This window comes from Lissotriton helveticus, chromosome 2_1 (assembly GCF_964261635.1).
Source record: "Lissotriton helveticus chromosome 2_1, aLisHel1.1, whole genome shotgun sequence".
Lineage (NCBI taxonomy): Eukaryota > Metazoa > Chordata > Amphibia > Caudata > Salamandridae > Lissotriton > Lissotriton helveticus.
The window spans coordinates 507,697,646-507,719,963 of record NC_136059.1 but is presented as its reverse complement, the minus strand read 5'-3'; the positions used below and the strand labels follow the sequence as shown (position 1 = coordinate 507,719,963).

The 22,318-nt window shown below is 48.1% G+C and overlaps 1 protein-coding gene across 1 annotated transcript in view; it reads right to left on the bottom strand.

Annotated features, from left to right (window-relative positions):
• CWC27 (CWC27 spliceosome associated cyclophilin) overlaps window positions 1–22,318 on the bottom strand; it is a 1,032,773-nt gene that overhangs the window by 842,140 nt on the left and 168,315 nt on the right. The gene's annotated exons all lie outside the window — the stretch shown is intronic.

The window sequence follows — 22,318 nt, the reverse complement described above, 5'->3', positions numbered from 1 at the left end:
AATTGAACACAAAATCCCCCGGTGAGCTCACCAGGCTGCTAATATCAATAAGGGATACAGTCCTGGGAGAAGAGGAGAAAGAGATATAAAGAGCCTCAAACAAGAAAAAACAACATTCATACTCCTCTCCACTCAAGAACACCACCCACCTGCACATTACATATTAAAGATCCAAAGGAAAAGACAAGATGACAAAGCAGTAAAGCAACATTACCCCCCTAAAGTGAGTTAAAAAAGTATTGAGCCTGCATTTCATGACCCTGATAGATAATTTTCAATTTAGATGGGAAGAGCAAGAAAGCTTGAGCTCCCTTAGACTGAAACAGTGTTATTAGCTGGCGGAGCTGCCACCTCCGCTCAACCGTAGCAGGACACAAATCAGGTCTTACGAAAAACTCACACCCCTTGCCCCTCCGCCTCCAATCAGGCCGGGCCAGGTCATATATCTTCTATCTGGCCCAAACATTATTTAAACAAATGGGAATGGCGAGAGGTTTGTCTTCTATTTGGCCAGTGCGCTTCTTTTGCTTAATGAAATGAAATGAAAAGGAATTTATAATGCGCAAAAAACAATAACCCGCAGGTATCAAGGCGCCTAATAATACAATCAAAAATTGAAACCAACGTCCTTACATATAGGCCTGTTGAAAGAGGCGAGTTTTTAGGGCCATGCGGAATTTCTGTAAGGATGGAAGAGAACGCAGGTCAAAAGGGAGATCGTTCCACCATTTGGGGGCCAGAGTGGAGAAAGCCCTGCCACCCCATTTGGCTCTTCGTACACGAGGGGTTTTGAGAAGCAGTTTCCCAGAGGAACGCAGACTCCTACCGGGGGCATAATGGGAGATGATAGATCCAATACCAGTGTCGCTGTTTTTAGTAATGGCTCTATAGGTCATACAAAGGACCTTAAACCGGATTCGGGATTCTACCGGTAGCCAGTGCAGTAGTTTCCTAGCTGCAGTGGCTGAGGAGCGTTTGGGGATATCCAAAACAAATCTGGCTATAGCGTTTTGGACCACCTGTAAGCGCTGTAGGTGACTCCTGTTTAGCCCAGCATACAGCGCATTACAGTAGTCCAAACGAGAGCCAATTAGTGCAACAGCTATTTGTTTTCTAGCCTGCAAGGAAAGATATTTCCTGATCCTTCGCAGGGTATGGATCAAACCCCAGCAAGTGGACACAGTTCTGTTCACCTGACCACCCAGATCAAGGGCAGGATCTAACAGCACCCCGAGATTCTTAGCAGATATTGTGGGGGCGGGACATATTCCCAATGAGTCAGGCCACCAATTGGCTGACCAGATGTTTTCTTTCCCCCCAAACACCAACACCTCAGTCTTCTCCCCATTCAATTTGAGAGAGTTCTGAATCATCCAGTGACCAACCGCCTCCATACAAGATCTAAACTTGGAGGCGGTGATCACATCCGAATGGGGGAGAGAGACGAGTATTTGGGTGTCGTCTGCATAAGAGACTACCTCCATCCCGAATGATCTTATTAGCCTGGCCAGTGGGGTTACATAGATGTTGAAAAGGGTCGGACTGAGCGCCGACCCTTGAGGAACCCCACATAGCACTGGTCGGGATGGAGATAGAAACTCTCCCAGCTTGACTCTTTGTTCTCTCCCAATAAGGAAGGAGGTCAGCAGATCCAAGGCTGCACTTCTCACCCCCACCTCCCTCAGGCGAGATGTAAGCACTGAGGGGGAGAGGGTATCGAAGGCTGCTGTTAGATCTAACAGGATCAGGAGGGTGGTCTGGCCCTCATCTACTGTCGTGCGGATCTTATCAAGCACGATGGTGAGGGCTGACTCGGTGCTATGTTCCCTCCTGAAACCATGCTGGGAGGAATCCAAACATCCCGAGCTTTCCACGAAGGTGGCGAGATGCTTGTTAAGATGTGCCTCAAGCATCTTCGCAGGGGCAGGAAGCAACGAGATGGGGCGAAAGTTTTTTAAGGCCTCCGGATCCAGGGATGACTTTTTTAACAGGGGTTTAACTACTGCCTTCTTCCACTCTGTAGGGTAGACACCATCTCTAATAGCTAGGTTCATGATATCTAGCAATGGCGGCAGGAGGGTCTCCCTACATAACTTAATAATTTTCAATGAACAGGAATCCAGGGGAGATCCCGACTTGGTCTTGTTAAGCAGGATCTCCAGATCTTGTAGGGTCAAAGGAGGAAAGGAGTCCATGGTGCACAGTGGGGAGATGCCAGTAGTATTCATATTCATCTCAACCCGAGTGCTAGGCGCACTAACGGAAAGCCTTTGTTCCTCGAGAGCCACATGGATATCCTGAATCTTGACATGGAAGAAGGAGGCTATCCTGTCACATAGGTCCTGCGAAGGAATAACTGGGTCAGGGGCTTGCAGGTTGACTAAGGAGTCAACCGTTTTAAAAAGCTCCTTTGGCGAGGAGAGCGAGGTAGTCAGGGTAACAAAGTAATCTTGTTTGGCCTGTGTAATCTCGGCTTTATATTTCCTGACAAGAGTTTTGTGATCCTCCTTATTCTTGAAATCCCAGCTGGCATGCCAAAGTCTTTCCTTTCGCCTCACTTCTTGCCTCAGAAGTCTGAGGGAGTCGGAAAACCAGGGGGCGGATGGTCTCTTTCTGGCTCGGCGGCGAGACTGTACTGGGGCCAGCTCATTCAGAGCCTCAGTGGTGACCAGTTCGAAATGGCCAACTGCATTCTGTACGCTGTCCAAGCCAGTAACAGTGAGACTTGTAGCCCAGGGCGCAAAGGAGTCACTGCTAAGATTCCTGAAGTTTCTGGCGGTTTCTATGACATGATTCCCTCTTTTACAGGAATCCGATCTATGATGTTCAAGGGTAAAAGGGACCGCTAGATGATCCGACCAAGATAGATGTATCGGATCCTTGATGGTTAACCGGGGGTCATTCGAGAAGATACCATCCAAAGTATGGCCTGCCCGGTGAGTGGCTCCGCTGACTCGTTGCGTGAGTCCACATGCCTCCAACGCCTCAATGAGGCATGATGTATCAGCTAGATCATGTCGTTCTAGGTGATAATTAAAGTCACCTAGGATAGACAGGTCTTGTTGGCCGAAGTACGGTTCCAAAACTTGGAGAAGATTGTGGGTAAAATGGGTTCTCACACCAGGGGGTCGATATACTAAGATCCCATTAAAAAAGGGGCATTGCACTTCCTTTATTGTGAAGTGGAGTGCCTGAAAGCTATCCGAGAATTCGGATATCGGTGCTAGATGGCATTGCAGATGGTCCTTATAAAGGATCGCTAACCCCCCTCCCACTCGACCCTGTCTATCAAGTCTGACCAGACGATATCCCTCTGGGACCGCTTCAATTAAGTCGGGGTCAGAGGAATCTTTAGCCCATGTTTCCGTGATGAATACTATGGTAGGCGATTTCTCCAGTACCAGTTCTTTAAACATAAGTTTGTTCTTAACAAGAGAGCGGGCATTAAGTAGAATGCCCTCTACTCCTCCTTTATTCTGGCTGGAGATAGCAGGACAGGCAGGGAAGGAATATTTAGGTGCAGAGCTGGAAAATCTATGCAAGGAGGAGCAACCACAGCGAAAGGGGAGGAGGAGATCATCCGGCGCGTAAGTATGCGAACATCGCAGTCGATTCGGTTTCAGGCACAGCAGTTGCTGATGGGAGTAGCAATAGGGGGCGGGGGCGGTATCACCGGAGTCCAGGGTCCAGCCGTCCAGCGCGTCCTCAGCGCGGACGGGCGCAGACGGGCTGGACTCTGGCGTGACTCCGGCGTCACTATGGCGTCCACGCTGCGCGTATACGCTGCGCGCCATATCCTACGGTCTATATGGGGCTCTAATGGAACCACGTGTCTACTCCAGCCAATGGCTGGATAGCGCCAGTGACCCACCCAAGATGGCGTCCCAGACAGAACAGAGCGCGGGGACCGGGCCGCCCGAATGGCGGTGAGTGCAGACCAATTAAATGCAGCAGTGCGAACCGTGTCCAAGGGCACAGGTGAGGACCTAGAAATATTAAACACTAATCTAAACAATATTCTAACTCTTTTAAAATCAGGGGTTAACAGGCGCGAGTCAAAGTAAATATAAAACGGGATGTTTAAAATGCAATTCCAGGCTTTCAGCGCGTAGCGCTATATGCAGGACGGGGATCGAGCTGGAGTGCGACACTCTCCTACCTGCTTTAAGTACTATCCTCAGTAACTGCCTCTAATGGAACCACGTGTCTACTCCAGCCAATGGCTGGATAGCGCCAGTGACCCACCCAAGATGGCGTCCCAGACAGAACAGAGCGCGGGGACCGGGCCGCCCGAATGGCGGTGAGTGCAGACCAATTAAATGCAGCAGTGCGAACCGTGTCCAAGGGCACAGGTGAGGACCTAGAAATATTAAACACTAATCTAAACAATATTCTAACTCTTTTAAAATCAGGGGTTAACAGGCGCGAGTCAAAGTAAATATAAAACGGGATGTTTAAAATGCAATTCCAGGCTTTCAGCGCGTAGCGCTATATGCAGGACGGGGATCGAGCTGGAGTGCGACACTCTCCTACCTGCTTTAAGTACTATCCTCAGTAACTGCCTCTAATGGAACCACGTGTCTACTCCAGCCAATGGCTGGATAGCACCAGTGACCCACCCAAGATGGCGTCCCAGACAGAACAGAGCGCGGGGACCGGGCCGCCCGAATGGCGGTGAGTGCAGACCAATTAAATGCAGCAGTGCGAACCGTGTCCAAGGGCACAGGTGAGGACCTAGAAATATTAAACACTAATCTAAACAATATTCTAACTCTTTTAAAATCAGGGGTTAACAGGCGCGAGTCAAAGTAAATATAAAACGGGATGTTTAAAATGCAATTCCAGGCTTTCAGCGCGTAGCGCTATATGCAGGACGGGGATCGAGCTGCTTAAAAGGAAAGCGGTGAGTCCGCGGAATTTCAGTTTGCCAGTCCCATTGTTTGACCACGGGGAATGCTTCACTAAACAGTTGGACCACAAACTGCCTAATGTCCGACCCTTCAATTTCTTCCTGGACCCTCAAAATTCTTAGGTTATTCCTCTGGGCTCTGTTTTCAAGTTCTGTGAGCTTCCAAACAATATCTTCTCTTTGGCTCTTTATGAGATCTGTAATTCCTCTCTGGGTGGCCAGGTCATCTTCAAGAGTAGAAATCCTTGCTTCCGCTTCCCCAATTCTAGAGGCAATATCGGAGCATGTCTTTGCTAGTCTGCGGATAGAATTTTGTACCCTGCCACATGCACCCTGAGTGCGAGCGCTTTCTTGCCGAGTTTCTTCGCGGTGGGCCATGATGATCTGATAGATAGCCGCCAGTGTCATCTTGCCGGGATGTACATGGGAAAGATTGGCTCCATTCGAGTTCCCTACCTCAGTGGTATCACCCTCCATACCAGGCTGCATAGAGTAAGAATAATCCCAGGCTAATGATCCTGCATCAGGACAGGATGTTGGGCCCCCCTGTTCTTTGTTTGCTTTACGAACTGTACTAGGCCCAGATAGTGAGTTCAGTACTTTGCTGGTCCGCCAGTCCCCCAGCTCACTGTCATCATCTGTCCAATCATTGTCCTCCCTAAAATCTTCCTCGGATGAGCCTGTATGATCAGACAGAGAATAGAATTTATCAGCGCCTTCAGGGTCCCCGTTTGAGCTTGAACCTACCCCCTGCAGAGTTGATTGCGACCTCCCACCTGGCATAATTTTATTTAGCTGTAACAATAGTGGCTGGCTCTCCCCTAACTCAGCGGAATTTGCTATGGTTCCAGTAGCCAAAGCTGAGACTACAGCCGCCAGAGTTCCATTAGTTTGTAGCATATGGACTGCGTTTTCAAAGACAGCTCCAGGCTCAGTGTTAATGTCCTTCCCTCCTTTAATCGGCATTGCAACATTATTTGCAGATCCCCCCTTGCTGCTGGGAGAGCCAGCAGACACTAATGAACTCCGGGGTGGAGGAGGAAGGCCAACATCCATTTTATCTAAAACTGTCACTACTGGAAGTTTGGGAGATACAGTTGCAATAGGAGTTACAATAACAGACTGACCTTTTTTAGCCTTAATAGGTGGCTGTGGCTGTAGCGTCTTATTGTTAACTGCCGAATTTTGGAACATAGAAGGAACTGTGTGCTTTGAATTCGCTGTAGCTGGAGCCAGCGTCTCTGCAGAAACTTGCCCGGTATGCGATGCTTCCTCAAGGGTGGTTGCTCCCGAATTCGGCGCAGTCACAGAGCGTTCCTCCTCGGTATTTACCTTCGAGGAGCTCCCCCCCCCCCGGAGCGAAGCGCGTCTAGTGATGCCGGGGGCCGTAGTAGTACTCTTCCCCTTTGGCGACATTTCCTCACGCTGAAGGACAGAGAGTCGCCGTGGAAAGGCACTGCTGACAAAGCTTCCGGAACAACACGCAGAGGATCCTACCTGCCGGGAGAGAATCCAGCCGGTAAGTTGGTTCCTTGAGACGAGGAAGCGCCAGAGCATTCCGTTGCGCTAAAGTCTTGAAGTCCTTTTACAAACAAGGAGGTAATATTGCAAAATTCTACGATCTGAATCCCACTATAGCAAAAGCCTCAGGATCCATTACAAAAGCAGACTGGCATGTCAGCCAGGAGAGAGTGTCGCTAGCCAGCTCGCCCAGCCGATAGTCCGGCCGCCATCTTGCCCTCTCAGGGAACCTTGGTCCTAACCCCAAAAACTCTCACTTGCGAGACGTTTACTTACCTGTGGAACCGATAACCATTTTTCTCTCATAGGTACCCATGTTAAGAGATTTGGGGCCTAAAATGTTCTAAGTGTTGAACTAATGTTTGTATGGAGGAGGGAGAACTAAACTGCAAAGTATAAAAAGCCTTACTGCCTTGTATTGTGAGATCCGAAGGTGTGGTTTCTAGGCGTACCACCCCAGTACTCAAAGTAATCCAAAAGTAACTAAGAAGTATTCCTAAAGTAATTACTGTATATAATTCAAACAGCTTTTTAAAGTGATACAAATCTGTAAGTTTTGCAAAATTCAATCATACCTGCATTGCATTGTGAAACCCTGTATTACAAGTATATTTTACCTACCTGTACCAAGTCCTTTTTGGCTCTAGAAATAAACTACAAGTATACCTCCTTTATACTTACCCAATTGGTCTGGATTCGGTCTCTGAGTGTGTGCATCAGTCTTGAATGAATGAATACAATAAATGCTTAGCACACCCTCCGGATAAGCCTAACTGCTTGCCCAAGGTACCACAAAGAGAGCTCTTAGTACTTACTTAATTTAGCCTATGCTATACCTCTGGGGACTCCCTGGACTGTGCACACTATACCTTAATTTAGTATAGTATATACAGAGCCAGCTTCCTACAGTCAGGTTGTATGTAGATGTTATTCTTCACAGGCAGACTGTCACCTGTATCCACTTCATGGGTACACCAGGTGGTTTGACTGGTAGTCAGAGAAAACAAATGGGTGAACTGATTGAGAAACTTTCTGCAATCAGCTTGCTACTGGTCAGTGAGTAAGCATGCCAAGGCTACTCCATCAACTGACCCATCAACAGGGTCCTAAGAGAGGAGATCAAGGAGTAGGTCACTCTCCTCCTCCTGCCCCTCATTAGTGGCCATGAGCAAGCTAATGTCAGCCCTGTCAACATAAGTCTTTAGGCGGTTCACATGAAGTATCCTGTGGGGACTTCTGGGAGTACCTAGTTCAACCAAATAAATGACCTCACCTTTTTCTCAAGGATGGTGTGGGGGCCACTCCACTTGTCCGGGAGAAATGCTGGGGCCATAGGTTCCAAACACCCACACTTTCTGTCCTGGCTGATAAATAGTCAGTACAGCCTCTTGGTCATGCCAATCTTTCTGAAGCTTCTGGCTGGCCTCAAGGTTGTTGCTGGCCTTCTTCAGGATTTGATTAAGAATTTATAAAGCGCCTGAATCACCCCCCAAGGGGTATCTCTGCGCTCGCGAACTGCACAGTTGGACAGAAACAGAGAGTAAGTTAGAACAATAAGGTCTTCAAGAGCTTTGGAAATCTCAGGTCAGAGCATTCACGCAAATGAATTGGAAGTTGGTTTCAGAAGGTAGGCTAAGTGGAAAAAGGTTTTATTCCTAGCCGAACCTTCTTGCAGCATGGAACCATAAGTAGAGATTTGGTCCCTGGGCGTAGTGTCCTGGGAGGCTGATATTTTTTAAATTTCTCTGCTAAATAACTGGGGCCTTTGCTGTTTAGGGCTTTATGCACAGTGCAGCAGATGTTGAAGTTTCTGCAAGAGAGGGGAGAGGGGTGAGGGTAGGAGCATTAGAGACCGGTCTTGCAGCGGTGTTTTGGACCACTTGCAGTTTGTTCAGTGATGCTTAGCTGGCTGAGATCAGCAACACATTGCAGTAGTCTAGTCGACTCAATACTAGTGCCTGGATCAAGGTTTTATGAGCGGACAAAGGGAGGAAGGAAAATACTCTTCGTAACCGATTTAATGCAAGCGCCGATGGTGGTAGAAACCTGCTCCTTCATAATTAGTTTCTGGTCCAATCGAACCCCTAGATTTTTTACCACTATCTTGGGTTCCGGTGCAGGTCCCAATTCTGTAGGCCACCAGCTCTGAGATCATGTCAAAGGAGCGTCACCAAACAGCATAATTTCCGTTTTGCCCACGTTAAGCTGGAGGAAATTTTGTCTCATCCAGCTGGCAATGGTTTTCATTCCTTCTGGGAGGGTGGACTGGGCATTAGGGTCTTGTTTGTCAAAGGATAGCAGAAGCGGAGTATCAACAGCATAGGAAATGGGTGTAAACCTGCCAAAGGAGCGACATAGATGTTAATTAAAGTGGGACTGAGACAAGATCCCTGAGGTACTCCTTTGGTTAGTTCCGTAGTCTCAGAACGGAGGGGACCCAGATTGACAGTCTGGGTTCTATGTGAGAGGAAACTCATCATCCATTGTAAGGCTGTTCCTTGTATCCCAATCTCACTGAGTCTCCTGAGCAAAGTTCGATGTGAGACAGTGTCAAAGCCGCCGACAAGTCAAGCAGCACTAGTATAACTGCCTGTCAATTGTCCAGAGCCGGTCCAATGTTATCCGTGACGGCAATCAAGGCTGACTCAGTGCTGTGTCTGGGTCTGAAACCAGACTGAGATGGATCAAAGCAGCCAGATTCCTCGACAAAGTCTGAAAGATGTTTATTAATATGTTTTTCTAACAACTTGCTCAGGAGCGGTAACAGTGAGATAGGGCGATAATTAGTTAAATCATCCATAAGGGCCTTAAGATTCTTCCATATAGGGATGATTTGTGCTGCCTTCCACTCATCGGGAACATAATCTTTATTTAGTGAAAGGTTAAGGATAGAGCAAATGAGGATAGCCAGCTGTTTGGAAAGTAATGTGGTAGTCCTGGCCGGGATTATATCGAGTGGTGAGAATGATGTAACTTCACTGCATCGGGTGTAACCAAGGGGAAATATTTCAGCTTCTGGAGGGGGGCTCGAGTGGGTGAGATATCGACAAATGCGTACAGTTGGCCACTGCCATCTCGGGTGATTGTGTCGTAGATCAGCTCAGCGATACGTGAATGCAGGCCAAGGACGTAGTCCACAATATCTTATTTAGCAGGTTTGAGAGGCTGCTCCCAGCTCTCCTTAACCAGACACAATGGCCCCCTAACTGGATGTCCAAACAGAATTTCAAATGGGCTGTAGCCCACCCCCTTATGAGGAACATCTCTGTAGGCAAAGAGAAGGCAGGTTAGTAGGACAGTCCCATTTGCAGCTAAGCTTTTCTTGGAGTCCCATGATCATACCCTTGAGGGTAAGTTAGTACCTCTGCCTGACAAGACCCCCTTAGGAAACCCCACTCTGGAAATGGCTCCCAGAAGGAAGTGGAATTAAGGGGGCCTTCATAGTGCCACCTGACTTACCACTGGCTTGGCAAGTGACACAGGAGCGACAAAACGTCTTGGTGTCTTCAGGGGCCAGTGAAAAGGAGGGACAACCTTGTCCCAAGACTTGCTTTGCCTAAGATGTCCTGCAAGAGGGATGTCATGTGCTAGGGATAGAAGAAAGCCCCTGAACTTCTGAGGTATTACCAACCTCCTGGTGGCACCAGCCTTAGGGTCTCTACACTCAGTGAACAGGAGCCCATCTTCCAAATAGACCCTATGGACCCACTGATATTCCCTGCCTCCCCAGCAGCAGCTTGCTGTCTGATTTGTTCAAGAGAGGGACAGGATTTCTCCTCCAAACTCAAGTCTGCCCTGGAAGGGCGCCCCCCTGCCCTTAAGAACTCTGCCTGGTCAGGCCCCAAGTTTATCTGTGACAGTTCTTCACATGCGTAGAGGTCATCTCCCTCAGGAGACTGACTCTCACTGGCAGTTTGGGAGGAGGATAAGTCTGTACCCTTCCTGCTCCTTCTTTTATGAGCCAGCTGGTCCATTTCTCCAGGATCTAGTGCTCCCTCAGTGCCTAGCTGTCTGGCCTGAGCCCTGGTAACAGCAAAGGCACTGCCAGTGATTCCCATCATCTCAGCATGTGTCCTAAACTTCACTTCAGACAGGCTGAAGTTTCCAAATCATTGCCCAACAGACAGTCTACAGGAAGGTATGGGGAACCACAACTCTTTTAGGGCTAGTTACCTCTCCCCAGCTGAGATTAACAACTGCCAAGGAGTGATTAGTCCTGACATTGCTGGTGTTGGTAACTAGGTAAAGTTGACCAAGTAGGACTTGTTCAGTGGACATAAGTATCTCTGTCACCATTGTGACGCTGGCCCCTGTGTCCCAGTAAACAATAGCTTCTTGACCATTGATTAAAGGCTGTTGCCTTTACTTGCCCAAGTTAGTGGGACTTACAAGTAAAGTGGCAAGGTCCAGGTGTAGGAAAGTAGGATCTGCTTTTACCACCAGTTTTATGCTTGGTACAATGCTGTTTAGGACTAGTCTGACTGTGATCCTGCTAATCAGAACTCCAGTCTCTGTGCTTTCTCCCCTAAACTGGTTTGGCAAGTACTTGGGTACATCACAGATTGGACACTGGTGTACACTTCCCAGTCCCTAGTATATGGTACTAAGGAACCCAGGGTGTAGGTACACCAATGGTCCCCCTTGGGCTGCAGCATGCATTATGCTACCCATGGGAGACAACTCGATTTGCAACTCTAGGCCTGTCATTGCAGCCTGTGTAAGCTGGTGCTAGTACCACTTTTGAAAGACATAGGTTTCTCTATATCTAGGGTCGCTACACTTAAAACCTATAAGTGACCCCTAAGGCAGGCTTTACAATCCTGAAGGCTGGGTACTTGGTTCTAAGTGGGGAAAGTGCCCTTTCATGAGCATTACACCTCTACAGCCCATGGAGTCCATTCTCCCGGGTTGTGAGACAGCCTTATGAAATGCAGAGGGGCACCGCATTATTACGCGGTGACCATCTCAAAACTCTTAACTATGATTTATTGTAAACAGTTTGGGTTGCAGCCCTGAAGAAGTCATTGTCTTACTGACTAGACGAAACACGTGTTGGCTGCGAATTATCATTTATTTGGATACGATTGAAGAATTTTATTTGAATTCGATTGAAGAATTGGACAATAAATAGAAAGTGAAAACTGTATAAAGACTTTGCTATATTGAATGAGTGCTCGGAGGAACATCTAAATCTCAAAACTGGCTGCAATGAATCCTATCTTGTTTGGTATCAAACATGTTGGAATCATACCTCCCAGGTATGATTCCATGCAAACATGTTGGAATCATACCCCACACTGTAAACGGTGCAGTAGTATGATTCCATGCACTGGAAAGCTCCTCGGGAAGGCCCTCGGTGCTCCATGTACAAGTATTCCAGACCCGGACAGCAAGCTAGGGCTGCTGTCGGCCAGAGACACGTTTCTGCCCTCCTGCTGCTAAACCAAGCTCGGGCAGGCAAAGGCAGAACAATAGGTATTCTTTCACAGGGAGGTGTGACCACCTCCCAGACAGGATTTAGTGTATTGGGGAAAGGTGGGAGTGCTTGACAGCGCCACATAGTCGGCATGCAGGGCACACTTGGTGCCCTCCATGCACAGTCTAGTTCAATCCAGTTCAATGAGCTATTGGCTCCCGCTCTGGCACGAACCTGGACAAAGGACAGGGGAGTATCCTCTGCCTTGTCCAGCCCATAGTTAGGGATGGACCCCCAACCCTAACATCCCAACCCTTTCCTTAGGGTACTTAAGGGCTTACCTGAGGATGGGTCCCTAGATTCGTCGTGGGACAAGATACATTTCCGACACCACTTCTTCAACCTTCTGGGAAATCTGAACTTCGCACTGGGCGTTAGGGCTGCAACTGGGAATACTCCGGCTGCTCCTGATCTCATCCCCCTGCTCGTCTGCTGCAAAGTCCGTGCGTGTGCACCATACAGAAACCTTCCAAGGCCTGTGGGCATCCAAGACACCTGTAGGAATCTTCCTTGAAGTGAAGGAGTCATTTTCTGTATCTACATGCAGCACAACTAAGCTGACCGGTCTGCTGATCCTGAGCTCCCACGGACTATGAAAGGCTTAGCAGCACAGGTGGTGGTTCTTCACATCCCTCGAGGCCTGCCCGGTCCTCTCACCAAGTTTGATGCCAATATCCCTCATCGGAGCCGCACAAAACGAACCCCTGTGCATCGTGTCAACTTGCAGTTGCAATGGCGTGTTGGCTTCCTTCCACAAAGATTCGGGCTCCAAGTAGCCCCAACCCAAAGCATCTCAAGTGACCAAGATTGTGATCCTAACTGCATCTTCTTGCATCGTGGACTTGCATCTTTGGTGAGCTGCTAGAGGTCCTCTTTCGACTCCAGTGCCTCCAGACTTCTTGAGGGTCATCTTCGTATTCTTTGGGCTCCCCTGATTGCTTGGGGCTTGACCTGACTCCCCTGCTTGTGGTGAGTCTCCTAGACCTAGCTGGTCCAGACATTGCACCTTCTTCAACTTCCACGCTGGCTGCAGTTGCCAAGGCTTGTTGGTGCTCCCACCAGACACAACCCCTCAACTCTCGGCATCCGACGTGGGACAGCTCGCAGTCTAAAGGTCACTGTCAGCTTCACTGCAACACCCAACAACGGTGGGCATTCGTCTTCCGTGCCTCCTGGTCACTCCTGAGTAGCATAGACACTGCCCCCTCTGCCTGCAGGTTCTTCACATCTTGAATCCACCTTTGAGTTCCACTAGACACTTTCACCTTCTCCAGCAGTGACATTTTTCTGAAGTCCTCCATTGGGTAAGACAGCTGTTTCCAACGCCACTTCACACCTATGCTCCAGGCTTCCCTGGGGCAGGCATCCTGGTTCCGAAGGTATCCATGGGTGGGGTGGTTCTCCAATCTTCTGTCTTCCACTGAGTTTCTTCAGGGTCCACTGGGAACGCCATCAAAACTGATACAGACCAAATTGAGCCGATAGGGTTTAAGTACCTCGGCGTCTATGTCACGCTTGACCAGAAACTAAGTTTTGTTAACAACCTTGGCCCCCCTCTGAACCGATTTAAAGGAGATGTGGCGCGCTGGAAGGTGCTTCCACTTTCCCTTTTGGGTAGGGCGGTGCTCTTTAAGATAATGGCCCTTCCCCGGTTTTTGTATGCGCTGCAGAACGCGATGGACCCGGTGCCCGCGTCCTATTTTAAGGAAATAGAGGCCCTCCAGAGGCAGCTTCTCTGGAATGGTAAACCTCGCATAGCGTTCTCTAAGCTCACCCTCCCTTGGTATGATGGGGTGATCGGACTGCCAGACTTAAGGAAATACTACTGGGCCTCCCAGCTGGCAGGGGTAAACCATGTTATATAGGGGCCTCCCAGGGACCCGGGGTATGCTATGGAACGCTAGCAAGTACCGGGCGGTGACTTCACTAGGGTGCTTTATGCTAGACCTCGCCGGTTTCCCCTCGCGGGGCCAACGGCACATGCCGTTCAGGTGTGGCGCGCAGCAAATAGACACCTCAAGTGGGAGGGAAGGCTCACACTTGCCACCCCGTTATGGAGCTCAGAAAGGTTGGGGAGTCTATGGAAGTCTAAGGGGTTCGATAAATGGGACCTCATGGGGATTACACAGATCAAAGATATTTGGGGACATGACACAGTACTTACGTTCAGTTCCCTTCAGAAACAGTATCACCTCCACGACCGTGAGCACTTCCGTTACCTCCAGATCAGACACGCCCTGCTTGCAAGCCTCCCCAAGGACACGTTACTTCCTGATGCCTCCCCTCTTGAGGATCAGGTTTTGGACGGCCACCTCCCTGAGAAGACCATCTCCCTAATATACAAGAAGCTTATTAACCATACAGAGAACCCACTGGTCCCCCTAAGATTGCAATGGGTGGAAGATGGGTTGGAACTAGACGATGAGGACTGGCAAGAGGCGGTCTCCTCACCACGAATTGTAGCGATACAGATGAGGCGCAGGCTTGTGTAATTAAAGGTTCTCCCTAGATCGTATGTCACGGGGCCCCGTCTGGTCCACATGGGTCGTTCGGAGAGTGGGGAATGTAGGAGGGGGTGTGGGGAGCTTGGTACATTCATGCATATATTGTGGCACTGTACCTGGGTGCAGACGTATTGGGGGAAGGTCCACGATAAGCTACGAGAGGTCTTGGGAGTGGAGATGCGGCCGGAGGCACGTAGGTGCATTCTGAACATCTGAGAACCTACAGATTTGAACGGCTATAAGAAACAATGGGTCGCATAGCATATATGATAGCTAAGCGTAATATCGCCCAGTTGTGGGGTGCCAGCCAGCCGCCCGAGTCGAGAAATGGGCGGAGGACCTAGATTGGTACATGTTCAGGGAGAGGTCGGTGTATAAGGCAAGGGGGTGTCCTGGGAAATGGGGGAAGGTCTGGGAGGCTTGGAATCATTACAGAGGAGATTTGTTGTTCCCCCGGCGTGTCCAGAGGAGGTGTAAGCGCATGTGTCCCCTTGACCCAGTACCTATGTCTTGTATCTATTATTTTGAATGGATGGAGATGTAATTACGGAACTGTAAGAGAAGTTAATGTCACCTGATGCCTTTCTTTTTTTTTTCTTCTTTTGTTAATAAAAAGATTTATAAAAAAAACTGATACAGACACGGCCAAAGCATTGGTTACCCTACAGCATTGTAAAGTGTCCTTTCGGGGAGCACGAGGACATGAATTTTCAGGCTCTAGACATACTTTCCAGGGCACCCAAAGCTACCAGTCCTTTCAACCGCAATATTGTCAGGGTTACCAGTAGCAAACCTATCGACAGTCAACAATAGCTGGTTTCTCCTGGCACGCTCGCGCAGGAAACCAACATCGCAAGCACGCGACTCAGGTCGCAAGCAGTGACCACACCAGGGTACCAGCTACTACTTTTCTCCCTCCAACCTGTGTGAATGCTTCCAGTCATATCCATCAATGGTGCAATATTACAACGGACAAATGGGTCTTGGACTTGATATCTTTTAGCCACACTCTAGAATTTATCCAGCACCCACCAAACACTCCACCCATGGGACCACACCCCCCTCGTCTTCACTTACTCAAACAGGACTCAAAGATTATGCTACTGAAAGGGGTAATAGAGAGGGTTCCAGTAGCACAAAGAAGAAAAAGCTTTACTCGCATTTCTTCCTGATACGCAAGAAATCGGGAGAGTGGAGACCTATTTTGGACCTCAGACGGCTAAACAAATTCCTCAACAATCAGACCTTCGGAATGGTTACACTCTCAGACATCCTTCAGCGCCTCAACAGTGGGGACTACATGGCATTGCTGGATGTGGAGGATGCTCATTTTCATGTTCTTATACACCCCAAACACAGAAAGTCCCTCCGATTCATAGTGGCTGGTATCCACTATCAGTTCCGGGTCCTACCTTTTGGCCTCAAATCTTCTCTGCGGGTTTTCACCAAGTTTCTGGCCCCAGTGGCGGCTGTCTTGCAGAACCAGGGTCATCATGTGTATTCATATTTGGACGATAGGCTCCTGAAAGCTCAATCGGCTCATCTAGCTGCTACAGCTACAAGAGACTGCATAGATCTGTTGCGCAAATTAGGCCTTTCTATGAACCAACGAAAATCATCGGTTTTTCCAAGTCAGACAGTGACGTTCCTAGGCTCCTACCTGGACACCATTCAGAACAAAGCTTTCCTCTTGCAGTAAAGACAGGAGCGGTTACAAACCTTGGCTCTCAGACTATCAAAAAGAAAGTGCACTTTAGTGAGGACATACAAATCTTTACTGGGCATGCTCTCCTCAGCAATCAACCTAGTGTCACTAGCTCGTCTTCACATGAGCCCATTGCAAGAGGGACTCCAATGTCAATGCATTCAAACTATGGGATCCTTCGAAGACGTGAAAACTATCACTCCACGCATGAGGGAGGTGTTCGAATAGTGGACTTTCAAGTCACACCTCTCTCAGGGCCTCTCCTTTCTGCCTCTGATTCTGAAATTCATAGTCATCACCAATGCTTCCATGGAGGATTGGAGAGGTCATCTTCTAGACCTTCAGATTCAGGGAAAATGGTCCTCGACCCAGCGTTGGATGCATATCAACAGGCTAGACTTGAAGGCCATTTTTCTCTAACTGCAGGCTTTCCTCCATCGGATAAAAGGTTAATCGGTATTGGTCCATACGAACAACACCACAAGCATGTTTTACGTCAACAAACAAGGAGGAACCAAATCTCTTACTCTCTCTGAGAACGCCCAGCAGCTCTGAAGCTGGCTCACATTTCACGGAATTTTCTTAAAAGCGTAACGTTACAGGGCTTCGGAATATTCTGGCAGGCACCCTCAGGAGGACCAAAGACAACTGCCACGTGTGGGAGCTCAAGCAAGACCAATTGGACAGGATTTTTTCACATTGGGGGAACCAGCGGTGGACTGGTTTGTGACCCACACCACCAATTCCACATGCCGGTTCTCCACAAGCAGATTCCCACTCCCAAAATCTCGGGGCAATGTCCTTTAAATGCATTGGTCGGGAATATATGCTTACTCCTTTCCATCCATTCCAAAGATACCCAAGGTCCTTAAGAAAATGACAACGGAACACGGCCGCCTCTGTCGGATAGCCCCTAGATGGTCCAGACAGCACTGGTTCATGAAGCTTCTCCTCCTCTCAGAAGTCCAGCCCATCCGTCTGCTACTGACACCAACTTTGTTGTCCAGAAACCAAGGTCAGATGTGTCAACCGGAACCAGCATCTCTTCGATTGCAGGCGTGGCCCCTGAATTCTTTGAATTTAAGGATTTGAATATTGCGCAAGAGTGTCAAGACATTATGTGCACACGTACAGACAAATGGATGCGATTCTGCCTTTGGTGCCGTCAAAGTAAAGTACATCTGTAAATCTCTGCTCCAGAGCAAATCCTACTGTACTTACTGTCTTTGGCACAATCTAGGCTGGTATACTCTTCAATTAAGGTTCATCTCACAGCTATGTCTCTATACAGACACTCCCTAAAACGTCTATCTCTCTGCTCCACCAGATTTGTACAGCAATTCATGAAAGGACAGTTTCGCACTTAGCCACCTGTTCAAGCTCTACCCCCTGAGTGGCACTTAAATGTAGTCCTATCGCAATTGATGAAGCAACCCTCTGAGCCCATCCAAAGGGCGGACATCAAACACCTGATGTGGAAAGTAGCTTTCTTGCTCACCCTAACACAAACTAAAAGGGTTAGTGAAATACAAGCTTTTTACATAAAACATCCTATTCTTCGATTTATAGATGAAATAGTTATCATCAGGACCAATCCCAAATTCATCCCTAAGGTTCCTTCTCAGTTCCACTTAAACAAACCTGTCTTCTCAGGACTTTCTTCCCTGATCCTGCTACACCTGCGGAAAAAACACTGCACACTCTAGACATCAAGAGGTGTCTTAAATTGTACATGCAAAAGACTAAATCTATCCGCAAAACAGATCAACTGTTCGTAGCCTATGGACACGGTTGTCAGGGCACTGCGGTTTCTAAAGCTACCATCGCAAGATGGATAGCAACCACAATTCAGTTTTGCCACGATAAGGCAGGCAAGCCTTTGTCAAAGACAATGACAGCGCACTGCACAAGAGCAGTCTCTACATGGGCTGCCATGTTCGCAGGGGTGTCACTGGACAAAATCTGCAGAGCTGCGACGTGTAAGACGATGCATACATTCACGCAGCACTACTGCCTGGATTTGACACAGTGCGCTGATGCAGCCGTGGTACATGCAGTACCACGTCATTTATTTCAATAAGGTGAGCCTCTTTAATTAGAAGATTTCTTTTCTGTTAACAATATTGATCTGCATTTGAAAATGTATCTTTATTGGCTGTAGAAGAAGTTATACTTGTTTAAGCTAATGATAGAGATGTTTATTTCACATGCCAATGACTTTATGTGCATTTACTTTTACATTGTTACTTTCACAAGACACTCCTTTTGTGAATACATTTTGAAATGTTATTGGCACTACCCACCATCCACTAAGGGTGCTTATTTGTTTTACATTACTGATTGCTATTCTGATTCAAGCATGTGAATCTATTAAAGATACCACAATATTGGATAAGAAATAATTTACTCACCTGTAACTGCAATTATCCAGTATTGATATTTTTCATAGGTTCACATGTGACCCACCTTCCTCCCTAGAGAAGCTCCCCATGCAATCCAGTATTACTTTCCACACTTGTTCTGGAAACTCTGTTGGGAAGATTCTAGAGAATGCTGGTTGCTGATTGGTTTATTTAGGTTTGGTCCTTTTTAGGTCTCGCGTTAGCGAAAGACCTATCGCTGCCTAGTCAGCTCTGAAGGGACCACAGACCGGGGCACGAGCGCCGATTGCACCTCATGGACGCGCATGCCCAGCCCAGCCCCGCCTCCCGAGCCGTGCACATCTCAGGTAGTCAGCCATGCCTCTCAGTCGCGCGCACGCACACCAGCTGCCCATACACGCACCAGCCACCCCCAGCCACGCACCAGCTGCCCACACATGCACCAGCCGCCCCCAGCCCCGCACACACGCACCAGCTGCCCACACACGCACCAGCCGCCCCCAGCCCCTCACACACGCACCAGCTGCCCACACACGCACCAGCCGCCCCCAGCCTTGCACACACGCACCAGCTGCCCACACACACACCAGCCGCCCTGGCCGCGCACACACGCACCAGTCGCCCGAGCCTGTGCACGAGCCCCCAAGGCACCAAGTCCCACTCACCGGGTGTCATCTCCGCCTCCATTGACGTGGCTCACCACTTTTCTGCCGCCACCGCCAGGCTCCCCCTCCGGCATGGGAGCCCCGCGTTACCATGTCCATCTGGTGAGTCACTTCGTGCACGAGCTTATGGCGGAAGTCCCGCCCCACAACAAGCATGACGCTGCCGGACTTCCGGATTTCGCGCCAGATCGGTGGCTTGCCAGGAACTCAAGCGATTTCCAGGTACTTGTTTTTAATGTTGCTTTCCATCTGTTTCTGTTTGTTTTATTTGTTGCTTTCCGCTCGTTTTGCTTCCCCCTTCCGCTTTGTGAGCCCTCCACCACACTGAGCACATAAGCAGCATTTCCCTTAATCAGATGGCTCGACAGCTGGGCTCAGCACTCCATTGATGAGGTGCCTCCAGAGCAAATATTAGAGCCGCCCGCATACACGGATGAGGTACCTCCAGCGCAAAGATAAGGGCCGCCCGCATACATGGATGAGGTGCCTCCCACGCAAGGATTAGGGCCGTCCGCGTACTCCCACCCTCATAGGCCTGGAAGCCCTGAGTGCCGCTGGGCCAATTTGACTGTCACACCGCGATAACCTTCCTCAGTGCTGCCCCCTTCCTTCTGCAGCCACAGCTTGGGACATCTCACGGCTGCATCTTGCCAACCCTCCTTCAGTGTTGCCCCCTCCTTCGCACACCGAACTGTGGTCTATGGTGTTTGAAGTCATAGATTACAAAGCTCCAACCTGAGAAACCTCCGTGCGATGTCAGCGGCAGACTCACTTGAGAGTCGTAGGACCAGAAGCGGTCCTAGTGAGTATGCACCCCTTCCGACAGCTAGAAAGAGATAGATGAAAACACAGACAACTGAAAAAGAGCATTCAATATTTGTATCATCAATATTAGTCTAGGTCTTGTGTGCTTTATGCTGTGATGCTTGTTTTCTGCCTTCCTTATTGCGTTGTGCAAGTTGACTGACATACAACTCCAATGTTCATCTTGATGTGGCTGGTGACAGGGGTTAAAGGCCCTCTTAGTATTATAAGATCCCAGTTATTCTGTGGTTTCATTGTTTTTTACATAGACACTCTGGGTGCTGAAACTAGCCACAACGTCTGGTTGAGACAGTGGGGCAACATGGGGAATTAGCAGAGGAACCAGGTCATGCATTCCCTTGTTGCTATTGATATTATCCCGGTAACTGTGTTATAATCATCAAACAATGTCATACAAAGATGCCCCCTCTTGCCTCTCCCTTCTGTACGTATTTGCTTCCTCCTCCTCCACCCCAGTCTTCTCCCATAGTGCTTTGAAGCATCATAGAAGCACCGTAAGCGCTAAACACAGAACCACCATGACAACACAATAAAAGCAGGACGTAGACCTGCCTCAAGGAAAAGGTTGAGGTAAAACGTTTTACAACTTCAAAGTGAAGACCCCGGCACACAAAGTATTCCGCAGGTTAGTCCCAACAAGAAGTATTCACAAGTCCCATCAGCAGCAGTTACGTCTCATGTGCAAACAGGCAATCAGCTGACGCGAATTCTCGCAGCCAGCTGCACTCTGATAAGGAAGCCCAGATGGGACATTCGGAAGAGATGGGCTCGGAGCTTGTGGAGCGACAGATAGCAACCGGTCAGCACCTTCTAAACTGAGCGCAAGGATGTTTTGCTTCTCAAACACGAGATTTGATGCATATTTAGTAATATTTCAACTGTCTGCGCTTGGCTCGGTGTTAGACGTGATGTTTCCAGAATCATAGGATTATTTTGATGGCTCCCAGAGGAACTACCATTCCAAAACCATCAACTTCAAACAGTATTTTAATCTATTAAAAAACTCTAATCATTGGTTCTGGAGTAGCGTACTAATCGCCACAAAGCGCTTCAACTCCTGTCAGGGGTCGTAAGCGGTATATTAATACAATTTACAAATACAATTCAATTACAGCTGTGCTCACCTGTCATTTTAGAAGGCGTTATCCGTTTGCTCTCTTCCCATGGCCTCAGTGTCTTCCAGATTGCTGGAGACACTTCATGCGTTTCTAGCTCTGGCTTGACTCCTCAACTGTCTGCAGTAGGCATTTTTACTTATTCTTCAAACAAGCACTGGCCATGCCAATAGGTTTGACGTTAAAAGAATGTTGTCTAGTAATGTATTTAATTAATTTGCAGCGCTGGCCGCTTTCACTTTTGCAGCCACGCTTGTTTATTTAATTATTTTGCAGTGCGGTCCACTCACTTAAGCGACCACTCTTAGTTATTTAATTAATTAGCTGCTTTCTTCTGCGTGATGGGCACAGGCAGGGCTAGAGACAGTCACACCACGCGAGGCTTAGTTCTGTTGTTGTGAATGGCAGGCACTTTTGCCTAAACATGCATTTGCAATGCACTAGGTCTCGCATTTACGCGAGTTTAAGCTATTGACATTGCAAATGACAATGCCTTTCATTTTTGTTTTAGTTTTTAAAGCATAAATAAAAAGCATTGTCATATACAATGGCAATAGCTTAAACTCACGTAAATGCGAGACCTATTGCATTGCAAATGCTTGTTTAGAAAAGGAGGTACATAGGCTATTAAATGCATGGTGGCCTCCATAATAGCCTATGGACGTTTTTTTAATTACTCCTTTATTTATATTACCGTAGAACTCTAACTTCGATGACGTGGAATGATTCAAGCATGTGAATCTAGGAAAGGTACCAATAGTGGATAACTGCAGTTACAGGTAAGTAACTTATTTCATATGTGCTAAGGTATATACACGCTTATACAATAAATACAACAACGTCTGGACTGGGAATAATACATTTCAAATAAAGTGAAGGGTATGATAAGGATGTGACACTTAATGTGATCATGTAACATTATTGTATAATATCTATACTACGTAATCTAGCAGCTATTTTTCTTTTGTTTTCGTATCTTCCTTTTTGGGAGAGTATCATAGCTGTCAGAGTTGATCGGTGAGTGATATATCAAATTAATAAGTAAACAGTTTATGCACTATCCAAGGGTATGAGTGCCTATGGGTGTGCAGTAAGTGCCATTTCTTTTCCATAACACATTCGGCCCACTGAGGAGGGCTTCCTGCAGCATGCACCTAGACTCAATAGATGCTCCTCACCTGACCGGGAGGGTGACCACCAATAATTCAGTAAATGTG